This window comes from Pinus tabuliformis, chromosome Q (assembly GCF_031772625.1).
Source record: "Pinus tabuliformis cultivar Carrire ecotype Pingquan chromosome Q, CPIR1, whole genome shotgun sequence".
In the NCBI taxonomy this organism is placed as follows: Eukaryota; Viridiplantae; Streptophyta; class Pinopsida; order Pinales; family Pinaceae; genus Pinus; species Pinus tabuliformis.
Genome location: NC_142296.1, coordinates 430,287,922 through 430,301,058, shown reverse-complemented (window position 1 = coordinate 430,301,058; position 13,137 = coordinate 430,287,922).

Genomic DNA, 13,137 nt, shown 5'->3' with positions numbered 1-13,137 from the left:
GTATGTATGCTTACATAGGTTATTATGCAAGTCATTTCATATGGTTTCAGATAATATCGATCACTATTTCCATCTTGGGAAACATGATCAAAAGAAGAAGGGATCTCGTCCTCTGAAAGATTGTAGCAAGGAATAAGTCACACTAGATGAAATCAACATAATATGTTCTCATATGAAACATGAGGGAGATGACTATAATTGAGGAACTCTCATTGGAAACTCTTAGGAATAAACTATGTGAAAAGAAAGGAAGAGATCGTAAAAATATGCAACAAAGGTAGAAGGCATTCAACATCCAAAACCAAGAAGAGTTGACTAGAATATCTCCCAGAAATATATGAAGACTCTGATGGAAGTTGGAAAAAGATGGAGACCCTTGACAATGAATATCTTTGGGAGATGTGTCAACATGCATGCATGATGATGATACCTACATGAAGATGTCATGATGAAAGATGATCACAAAGGTAATTTTGATTTAAGTGTTTGTTTCTTATTTTTGAACTAATATCTAGATGGGCTTATGTAGGACTGGCAAAGGGTATAGAAGGATGTAAGATCCCTCCGAAAAAATTGCATGAAGAAATCAGGATGATATGAAGCAAAGCCGGATGGAAAAACTGATTGATCACTTTCTAATGAAAGGAATAAGGACATGATTGATTCATGAATGAAAGTGATGGATGGTCTGTGCCCTATAAAGAAGTACCAAAAGATGAAGACTCCATGACAAAAGAAATTCATGACATCAAAGAAGAGAGGAATTCTTCAAGCAGTTGGTTGTCCCGTCATCTCCACCCAAGAAGCTATTGTAGGTCCCTAGTTAAGAGGGAGCCTGGAAATAAGTTTCTTACTTGGAAGAAACTTGAAAATTCCTAGGCCAAGAGGGAGCTTAGGTACATTCCTTTTGTAGGAATGAGTGCATTCCTTTATTGGAATATGTCCTCCCTATTTGAGAGGGAGAGATAGACACATCATTCCGGTCTTCACCTGGGAAGATAGAATGGAAGATTAAGTAATCATTTGGCATCCGATACTCTTTGAGGATGAGATAGGCCATCCATGAAAAGAGTGATTGTAGAGGAACGATATTATTTGAGGCTTGGGAATCCAAGATAAGAATAGTCCTTATGCAACACACCCTGAGTACTCGAGTAGGGTATGTTCTGGGAGAGACAATGATGAGTATGTCTATAAATCATTGGTCTCGCCAGCATTGAGCTCAGATCTTGTGGAGAGATAGAGTTGTTAGTCAAGGCCTTACTATGTGACTATGTTGGTTGATATGATGCTTTAAAAATGAGTTACCAATCCAAAATCTTCTTATGAGAAATTCTTCAGATTGAGAATCACCAAGTACCATTATGAATACCTCCCTATTTAAGTGGGAGTGTTGAAAAGTGTAACTAGGTTTGGTATTCATAATGACATGTAATTATGATTTTATGTAATGAGATGTAAAGAAGAAAAATAAAATTATTATATTGCTTGCTTCATGGGTTTCATGAGCAAGAGATTTTATTTTTGAGTCAAGACTCCCATTGAGAGCCTTTAGGAATTATTTGTCATCTAGTGATAAAATGGTAAATTCATTTTCATGTAATGAAGTCATGCTACACTTTGTAAAAGGTCAAACTTGTCCATGTAAAGTATCCTCCAAGACCTTGTCACTTATCCTCTTCAAGTCGGACTATAACAATGAAAGAACATGCTAGAAGAATTCGACCTTACTACTTGTGATCATGTCTACCTAAGGGACATGAGATGAGGTGTATAAATAGCCACACTCGGCCTCACTTAGAGGCAAACAACTTGACAAGTAATTCATTGAAGAGAAGTGCGAAGAAGAGGCTACAAAGAAGAAGTGCGAAGAAGGGATAGGAATGATTCTCTTGGGAATAAGCGAAGTATAGTTTCTTCTGGGTATAGTGAAGGACAATTTCTTCTAGGGATAGCAAAGGAAGGATTCTTCTGGGGTCAGCGAAGGAATGAATCTTCTGGAGTACTTGTTTTGGGTGCAAAAGAAGAACCAAATGCATTAAGAGAAGATCGAAGGAGAACTTATTGTTCCATCAATGTAACTTTTGATTGGGTATAGAACCTCGTAAAAGGAGACCGAAGAGAAGAAATATAGGTCTCTCTTAAGGAGACGAGGGTTTCTGATCTAGGGTAAACTGAAGAGATCAAGATTCTCTAGGTGACTGAGATAGAGATCGAGATAGAGACCGGGATTCTCTAAGAGGAGACCAATTAAAGCCTAGACACCGAGATTTTCTAAGAGGAGACCAATGAAAGCCTAGAGACTGAGATTCTTTAGAGTAAGCTGAGAGGAAGCAGTGAGAAGGATAGAGACCAAGTTTCTCTAGAGGAAGTCGAGGAAATCAGTTTGAGATCAAGAAGGAAGTCGAGACTAGGAAGAGGCAGAACATCAAGATTAGTGACAAGGTTCTTAGGATGATACTAGAGTCAAGGGTATTTGTTATGGTCTTTGTATTCATCAATTGAAGATCTAGAAGAATAATTTTGATCGAGTTTTCCTCTCAAGGGGTGAGAGGTTTTGGCCCTGGCTAACAAGCCTAGATACTATTTCACTTTTATTCTATTGTACGTATTTGTAATTGTCTTGATGAAAAGAACATAATAATAATATGATGAAAGAATAATATAAGCTAAGAAGTAAAAAGTATATCACAATAAACTATCAAGAAGAGAAATATTTTAACTCTTCATGCCCTAGATTTATCAATGCTCTCTACACTAATTGTATCATTGTTTTGCAACCCATAATTGGAGTGTTGATAACAAGAGACTTGAGGAAAAATCTAACTACTTTCTTGTAGGACCTCTCAAGCCTTCAAAGTTCATCTTCTAAGAGGTCGTGGGCATTTGAAGAGGGCTTCCATTTAGCTAGGCCATAGGCATTTGGACATGACCTCTCACTTGGCAAGGACGTGGACAAAGAAGACTAGCTCCTTTTCTTGTGCAAGGTTTCATCCACCATTGGAGGTCAATATTTGGGATACTAAGAGACACCTATCATCTTCAAATTTGAGAGCATTATTATTGTACTTAGTTACTAATTTTGACTTTCAAGAAAGAAATATAGTGCTTGAGAAACCTCATATGTTGTAAAAGATGCCTCTTGAAGTTTTAGTTGAGATCCTTTGGAAGGTTCTCATCTTTGTAACAATCTAATAAAAAGGCTTAGTTTTTCTTATGGGAGCTTGGGTTTCACCCAAGGTATCATCTTTCTCCTTATTTAGAAGGAGAAACATGTGGGTGGATTGATCTTGCATTGTTTTCTTAGTTTTCTTTTTGCATGCCTTAAGAATTAACACAATCTCACCATCACAATCTAATTTTCTAAATTTGATTTTTCTACTAGCTTCAATTTTATGCCTTGCATTTGAAGTTTTGCTTTTAAGTACAACTTGGAATTTCACTTTGTAATAACTTATTTTATTATATGCAAGCATCTCAATTCATGTGGCAAGCATATCAATTCATGTGGCAAAGTTTGATATAGTTAATTTGATAATTTGTTTCATGATTTCCTCACTATAGACTCATTGGTTACTTTCCCCTTTATTTTAAAGTTATTTGTTAACTTTGCAAATATATCATACTTTGAAGCTTCATATCATTTCATTGTTTTAGTTAGTTTATCATTGATATATCATTTGTTAAATCACTTACTTTGAGCAACTTACAATCTTATGTGCTTATGAAGCTTACGTTCTTGTATCTTGTACAATTTTGAGCAATTACCTAAGTTATCTCATTATGCATATTTCATTTAATTTTAAGAATTTCTTTTTTTGCAAAGCATTAGTATTATTACTTGCATAACATATTAGGAATTTTATCATTTTTTCATTTTAACTCCATTTACCTCCAAACATAAGCTTGGTTGATAGACATCATAGGGAAAAGACTTTCTTGGAAAATTCTTTCAATTGATACGAAGTAAGGTAAAGAGTGTGTGACCCTGCAGTTATGGAAGTGGTTGGTCTCCTTGTAAGAATAAAGGCACATGTTGGCTTGTAAGACTGAGGGGAAGGGTATCGTTAATGATACCATCGTGTCCTCAACCCTTCTTTCTTACGATAACCCCAATTTTTACACTTTGGCAATAGTTCAAGAGGAAGATATCTCACTTAGAGTAGGCATTTAGCTTAAAATTAACCAAGATAGTTGCATCTAACCTTAGTTAAGTGCATTTCATATTAATACACTTTACTTTTCAAGCTATTTTACTTGTAATTTATTTACATACTTGTCATGATGAAAATGTTTTGAATTGATTATTTTGTAATATCTCATTTGGGAAAGTACCATATATTTCATTTTGCAAGTTAAGTTTTAACTTATTTTCATTTTGCAAGTTATTTTATATTACTTCTTTACATGCTTAGAACCATGAATGGTTGTACTTTGAAAGTATTTCTTTGAGAGCAATTTTAAGTCTTGCAAGTGATATCATATTTTTCTAACATCTATTTGTGTGACAAGGTTGCTTGTGTTTCACTTTGAAACATTTCATTTCTTGAGCAAGTATTAATTATTTTGAAGCAATATTGAAGGCACTGGTTTTATATGTTCATCTTTTATTTATGTGTTGATGGTTCTTGAAGTATATTTAATTTCATACTTCTCATTATATTTTCTCATAATATCAAGTAATCGAAATTAATCTTAACATCTCCTAGAAACCTAACATCACCTTTTAACTTAGCTTTTCATTTATGAACCACCCCCCTTAGCTTACCAAGGAGAGAGCTTAATTGGAGAGAGATGGGAATAGGTGACAACCCCATCTCTTGATTTTGCCACCAACCACACCTTGTGGGGTTAAGGGATTTTCTCACTAACTTAGGTGTGTGTGACAATCGAAAACAACAACACCAGTAGAAACTCGTCTTAACCAACCCTAAACTAACCCTAGTTGACTGAAAATAAACAAATTATTGTATCTAGTTTGTTTTAAATTTGGTTTAATGCAACCACACTAGAATTTCATGAAAACCACTAAAATAGAAGATATGGTTGTAGTTATAACATTTTTTTTAATTTTATTTAAACTTAGTTTAATGCAAATAGACTGGAATTTCATCAAAATTATTGAAAAGAGAAGGTAGGGGTTGTAGTTAAAACACTTTTTGCAGCCTAAGAAAGACACTTTTAATAATGAATATTGGTCTTTTTTCTTTACGAAGGCATACATGTGCAGAGAGTATGAGTTGAACATGTCGGGGATCCTACTAGAAATTCAGATGTCCATAGTATTATCTTTTCTATGTGAATATATCATTTGTATGATTAAAAAGGACTTCCCAACCCTAGTCTATGTCCATCCATGTCATGAGCTCATTCTGTAAACCCTTAAATTGGCCATTAACACCTCAATCCAGATATTTATTAAACATAAACACACTAGGAATAGCACAAAAAAAACTATGAGGTAATATGTTGGAACCCCTCTCCTTCATGTGGTCATGCTAAGAAAGGCGTTTGGAAATATATTATTAATGGATTGTCTAGTAAAAGAAAAATTTGGAAAGGAAAATGACTCTTTAGCTAGAAAACTACAACTTTCAAAGTCTATTCTACAATTGTTCAATTCTGAAAATCCCAGAAGATGTATTTGATTGTCTCGATGCCATCCAACAAAAAATCTTATGGCAAGGAACAAAACGGACCCAAAAATGATCTTGTTGGCCTAGAAGAATGTTTATCTTCCGAAGGATCACATAGGCTCAGGGTTATGTTGTGGGGAGTTGGATTAATAAGGATTTGATGGAAAAGATGGTTTGATACATTTGTAAGGAAGAAAAGAAGATTTGAACAAACTACGTGGGCAACATATCCCCAGAATTCTTGCTCATCCATCTAAACTTCATTTGATACAACCTAGACATCATAAAGGATTTTGTTTCTTGGGATAACAAGGGTGGATCTAAGGCTAATTTTGGGATTACTTGTGGAATTTGAATATACCACTCTCTAGCATAGGAGATGTAGAAAGGATGAAGGAGCCTTTTGTATAACTCTTGGACTCTATGGTTTGGAACTATAGGTATAAAGTTGAAGATGGACCCCTTTAATGAGAAACACTAGAAAAGATCGGAGGAATGTAGAATCTAGATCAACAGAGATGCAACAAAACACTTAACAAAAATCTTTTAAAATTGAATGATACCAACGAGGGGGGAACAAATTGATTGAAAATGCAGAGCTTCCAAGACTAGAGTGTACATAGTAAAGAGAGCTCATGAAAGAAGGGGAAAAACTTCAACAAAACCTCGAAGAAGGTTTGAGTGAAGGAGGACTGATACAAAGCAAGTACTTTCGTAAAACTAGCCACTCAAAAACAATATAATACAAGATCAACATTTGAGGAAAAGACTCACAACAAGCAACAAATGTTGCCATGTACTTGTCTTTTATTGGAAAATAGAACACTAATAGGCTAGCATAGTTGAATAAAACACATGGTGAGTCATCAAACAGATTCAGTCCTAATGTTAGAAATTGAATGTTGTATTCATATTTTATCAAATATTTTGATTGAAGTTTAATCATTGAATTGTGAGTTTAATTTGATCCATATTAAACCCTTAGCTTGTTTTGATTTTTTTGTAGTATTATTGTAGTTTGAATTATACATGGGATTTATTTGATTAGATATTTGTTTAATTGTTCTTTTTTGTTTTTTTGCATATCATTGGAAACATTAAAGATGGTTGAAAAGTGTACCTTATGCATTTAAGTGTCATGTTATCCCAACCCAGCACATGCAATCATTGCATATGTACTCTACAAAATTCCATCAAACAAGATTTTCTAAAGAAAAAGAGATATATGTGGAAGGACCACTAACAATGAAATATACTATATTTGTTGAAGAATGTGTAAGTAGCTTCGGTCTTCAAAAGTATGAAATGTATTTTTGTAAATAATAATTAATGAAATAAATTATTACTGGAGCATGGGTTTCATGCTCAAGTTCTTTTATTTTATAGGTCAAACACCCATTTAGTGCTTCTAGGGTTTTTCCCAGGTTAAAGAGTCATTTTAATATTTTGAAGACCCTGTGGGAACATTGTACCATGTAAAGGAAAATTTATTTTGTCTTTAAAGTGTCGAAATATCTCCAAGATCAAGTTGGCCTAAGGAGATGTCAAGTCGGCCTACATGAAGAGCCACGCCTACCCCTTGGAAGAGCCTATATAGAGGGAGGAACTTGTCCTCCATTAGACACATTTACTCATCTCATTCTATGTGAAGAAGAGGAATAAAATAAGTCAAAGAAGAGGGTACAAAGAAGAGGAAGTCGAAGAATTTGAAGTGCTTGTGCTAGATCTCTCTCTCTCGAGAAGGTCAAAGTTAGGGTTTCTATGCTGGGACTATCTTTTGGTTTGATCTTTGAAGAAGAAGAGATGGAAAGGAAAGAGAAGGTCTCTTAGGGTGTCTCATTAGCCCTAAGACTCAAGTAAAGGCAAGCGAAGGGAAAATAAGGATATTCAAGGGAAATCAAAGTCTCCAAGAGAAGCAACAACAGTTGCAACAGCTATCGCGAGCCAAAATTTTGGATCTATAGTGGGAGGTCAAAGTCATTACAGCAAGAGGCAGACTTGATCTTGATCTTGGAGGGTATTTGTCTGTCACTAGGTCATGGTATTCGTCAATTAAAGAATCTATAAGAAGAGAAGAGATTTACAGGTTTTCCCCTCAAGAGGAGGGGTTTTGGCCCTGGCTTGCAACCTGTATACCGTGTCATTGTTCTTATTGTTTTGGTCGTTGTTTGATGTATCACACACTATAATAATAAGGAACAAATCTAATAAGTAAAAATGTAAGATAAATAGTTATCAAGTTAAGAGGATTAACCTACTTACTGCCCTACTGAATTCTCAACATGGATTCAGAGCTAAGGTCATCTAAGGGAATCATGAAGATCTCATCTACAATGAAGAAGTTCATCAAGAAGATTGCAATCCATCTCAAGAAAGGCATTAAGGAAGCATGGAAATTCTTTTTCTCTACAAAGAAGGTATCAATCAAAGAAAGGGATGAAGGTCTTTTCTCAACTCTCCCTGGTACATTTCAAGATGAAGATGTTTGGGTAATTGATAGTGGTGCATCAAGACACATGACTGGCTACTCCAACTGATTGAATACCTTATCAAAAGGAAAATCTGCTTATTCAGTGGAACTTGGAAATAAAAAGATCTATCCCATGAAAGGCATTGGATCAACCTCCATAAAGATGGAAGATGGAAGCAACATACACTTCAACAACATTCTCTTTGTTCCTGGTTTGCATAAGAATTTAATTTATATTTCAAGTCTATAAGATAAGGGCAATAGAATAGCCTTCATTAGTGGAAAGGTTGTTGTCTGGGGAACAAAATCAAATATAAATCAAGCCAAGGTCATTGGCATCCGAGAAGGAAGAATCTACAGATTAATATCTCCAATGGCTCAAGCCCTAGTTCACATTGAAATTAGCCCATGTGAACTTTGGCATTGAAGATGGTCCTTTACATTTCAAAATCCCTCCAACTCTAAACTCCATAGTAGATGGAATTCCTAATTTGAAGGAAGATCATGAAGTTGTCTACAAGGGATGTGCATTGGGTAAGAATACCAAGAGAGCATTTGGAAGTAGTGCTTCACAGTTAAGAGAAATCTTGGATGTCATTCATTCTGATGTATGTGTTCCCATGTCTTCTAAATATCTTGGACATCTATATTATGTCACATTTATAGATGACCATTCAAGAATGACCTGGGTTTACTTAATGAAAACCAAGGACGAAGTATTTACAAAATTTCAAGAATTCAAAGCTGAAGTGGAGAACCTTACAGAAAGGAGAATCATGATACTAAGATCTGATAATGGAGGAGAATATAAATCCAAAGAGATTATAGCATTCTATAAGGAATATGGGATTAATAGGGAGCTCATAGTCCCATATAATCTTGAACAAAATGGAGTTCCAGAAAGAAATAATAGATCCATTGAAGAGAGTGTAAAGGCAACGTTACACGATCGAGATCTACCTAAGTTTCTGCGGGGAGAAGCCACAAAGACAACTGTCTACATTCAAAATCGAAATCCTGATAGATCTCTAGAAAACAAAACTCTAGAAGAAGTGTTCACTGGAAAGAAGCCATCTGTAGGTCATCTCTGAATCTTCGGGAGTCTTGTATATATCCATATTCCAAAGGAAAAAAGAAAGAAGTTGGACCCTTCTAGTATGAAGGGTATATTTGTGGGGTATAGAAACTCATAAAAATATTATAGGGTCTACATGAAAGATGGACATAATATTGAATTCTGTCATGATGTCATCTTTGATGAGAGCATAGCATTCAAGAAATCAAAGGAACTTTCCATAAACTCTGATGATGATGAACTTTCGATATTTGAGGAAGAAGCTGACCAAGGGAAAGAAGAATCACGCCATGAATAAGAAGGTCCTAGTGAACCTGTTCAACCTATGGTAATTCCTGAAACAAGGAAAATACCTTATTGGTTGAGATCTACACTACTTGATACAAAAGGCCATGGAGCAACAACAAGCTTATTCAAGGAAAGTAAGAAACCAAAGAGATATTTTGTGTATGATGCATACATGACAAAGCTAATAGAAGTAGAAGCATCCTCCTTTGAAGAGGCTATAAATAATCAAGAATGGAAGGATGCCATGAATGAAGAATATCAATCTATAATGAAGAATGGAGTCTGTGATACTGTACCTAGGCCCAAAGACAAATTTGTGATTACTTCCAAATGGATCTATAAGATCAAACATGCAGCCGATGGAAGTATAGATAAGTATAAAGCAAGATTTGTGGCTAGAGGCTTCTCTCAACTTGAAGGCATCAACTATAAAGAGACATTTGTTGCAACAATGATATACAATAATTCAATCATTAGTCTCTCTGACAACATCATTGGGATGGAACATCCACCAAATGGATGTCAAGACCGTGTTTCTGAATGGCACAATAGAAAAACAAGTCTACATAGAGAAACCATTGGGATTCAAAGTTAAAGACAGAGAGGCATATGTTTGTAGATTGAAGAAAGCATTATATAGCCTCAAACAATTACCAAGGGCATGGTATGTTAGAATGGATGCATACCTACAAAGAATAGGCTTCAAAAAAAGTTTTGTTGATTTGAACCTTTATATCAAGGTTGTAGATGGAGAACCTATAATTATTATTTTATATGTAGATGATATTTTCTTGATCCATTTAGAAGGACTAATCGAGGAATGTAAGAAGCTACTAGCAACAGAATTTGACATGAAAGGTCTCGGGCTGATGCATTATTACTCGGGACTAGAAGTCTGGCATGGACCTAATGAACTTTTCTTGGGTCAAGGGAAGTATGTGATAGAGATACTAAAAATATTTGACATGATGGGATGCAAACCTATTGTAGCAGCTACAACCACCCTTCAAAATTTTTCCTTAGCCCATTTTGGAGCCTCCCTACCAACCTTTCACAACACCTTGTCTTGCTTTGTCAAGTACACAAGCTTTAGTGTTTTCTTACACAAAGGCAGCCTGTTGATCACAGCTTGATGCATTCCCCTCACAGGTTGTTCACCCGGACTTGGTCCAGCTGTAGGCTAAGTAGCTTCCCTAAGAAAATTGCACATTTACGGAGGGCAACCAACCTTCGCTCCAGAAATTGCACAATTCTGTCTGGAAACCTACTGGTTTTCAGAATTGCGCAATTCTACCAGCCAACACTCCCAGCAATAATTGCGCAAATTTCCCCAACAGGGCTGCTCAGCCTAGAATTTGCACAAATCTAAGCAGAATTTAGCTACTTTGCCCAAAAATTGCGTAAACCACCTGGGCAATCAATCCAACTCCCAGCCATAAATGCGCATTTTCCTCAAGCAGTTTCATGCATGAGCAGTCCGATTGACCAAGGAAACTTGACTTGCATGCATGCATGACTTACTTTTCCCGGAATAGAAAAAGGCAACATGCAAAAGGTATCCCATGATTCAGGGAGCTATTTTTAGCAGCTAGGGGTTACATTAAAAGTTGTTTTAGAAACTTCCCTCCAAGTGTCGCTTTTTCTTAGATTTGTGACATGCACGTCATGAGCCCAAACTTATTTGTTTGACTCATTAGATATCATTATTTCACATCAATCTTGGATCCCTAACATTCCACAACACATCTAGGACTCTTCAACACATCCGGCTCAGCTATTCATGGGTAAGTGGACTCAACTTGTCTTTTTCAGCATTTCTGTCGCTTTTCGTATATTCGCTTGTGCGAGTGTTGTTTGCTTGATTTTTTTGAACTCTTGCTATCATCTACATGTATACTAGCTTGTCCTAGCTCTGTTTCAGTTTTCGTTTCTATCTCACTATTGTCGCATGCATGAAACTTTTTTGCACGAACATTCGTCGAACTGACGAATCGCTTCACCCACATGCATGTTGATCTGTTTGTTGAATCTTTAATTCATGTTTTGCATGCACTGTCAATCAATTATGTTATCACTTAGTGTCGCCATGGAGGAGCAGGTGGATGTGGCTGTAACGTTCCACTGTTGGGGCTAGCGGGTTTACATGGATGTATTGTATGATTGGAACTTGCACTTCTGTATATAATAAGAGCCAACATGTTTTCATGCATATGTTGTTATTGTAGTTGGACTGTTCCATTTGCCTTACCAATGTATGTTGTTTAACTTATGTAGTTGTGTATGAACTTTTTTGTATGAAATTATATGAATCTTGTTGCAGATGTGTTGTTGGTTTAACCATCACTTTAGATTTCTAGCTGACTCGCTTTCCAGCTTGTGATGTATCTAAATTCTACTTCTGCTTGTCTGAATGAGATGATATTTATATCAAACTTGAACCTGTCAAAAAGAGGAATCCAATGCAATAATCATCTCCATCATATGAGTTGTAACAAGGGGTAATTTGGCCCTAGTTACCAATTTTAGCACTCCCTCTCAACTAGGGAGAATTCCACCCGTCAATCCATCTGTCATCGTCATGACATCCTGTCATCAACTACCATCTCTGTCGTCACTATTTTGCTTTGCTCTGCTAAACCATGAATTAATAATGAAGAAGAAGTGATTGAGAGTGAGTCACAATACCTTACCACTCTCCACTAACAAAATTCATTCCTTGATCTCAAACCAAGTTGATGAACACCATGCATCCTAGTCATAGGGAGTATCGTAGTACGCAATGTGTCCATCAGTAGTGATATAGTCCCTAACTACTTTTCCCAACTCATTGGCTAGATGAGAGGTACTTCCCATGAGTCCCAGACTCCATGAGTAGGATGTGTGTTGGGGCACCGATAGGAGAAGGTGAACCACTCATTCTGCTCATATGTCATAGGAGAAGGTGAACCACTCATCCTACTCATATGTCATAGGAGAAGGTGAACCACTCATCCTGTACATAGTGCACCAGTAGGGGAAGGTGAACCACTCACCCTGTACATAGTGCACCACTAGGGGAAGGTGAACCACTCACCCTATACATATCGCACCACTAGGGGAAGGTGAACCACTCACCCTATGGTCACTCATAGCTCCAAGAAGTACCCCAAGCCTCCCAAGAGCTCCCAGATCTCAGTGTCCAAATCATACAGGACCCTCATAGGAGGGTCTTTCCACGACTCCAAGTCTCCCTCGAAAGGTTAGTAATTTGACCTTCCCCAAGGGCTTCATGAGAATGTCTGCAACCTACTCATCTATCATGATGTGTTGGAGTCTTATTGCTCCAAGATGTACCATATCCTGGACAAAGTGGTACCTGATATCAATGTGCTTGGAGTGGTCGTGGAACACGGGATTCTATGAAAGGAAAATCCTGCTCTGGTTGTCACAGAAGATCACGGTGGTATTTAGCATGTTCTCAAATAGTTCACTAAAGAGCTTCCTCAACTAAACAGCTTCAAAACAGGCCATATTTGCAGCAATGTATTCAGCCTCGGTGGTGCTTAGAGCAACCGATTTCTACCTCCTGCTCATCCAAGATATTGAAGCAAACCCTAATGGGAAGCAACACCCAAACTTTCTCTTACGATCCACTAGACTGTCAGCCCAATCAGCATCCATATATCCAT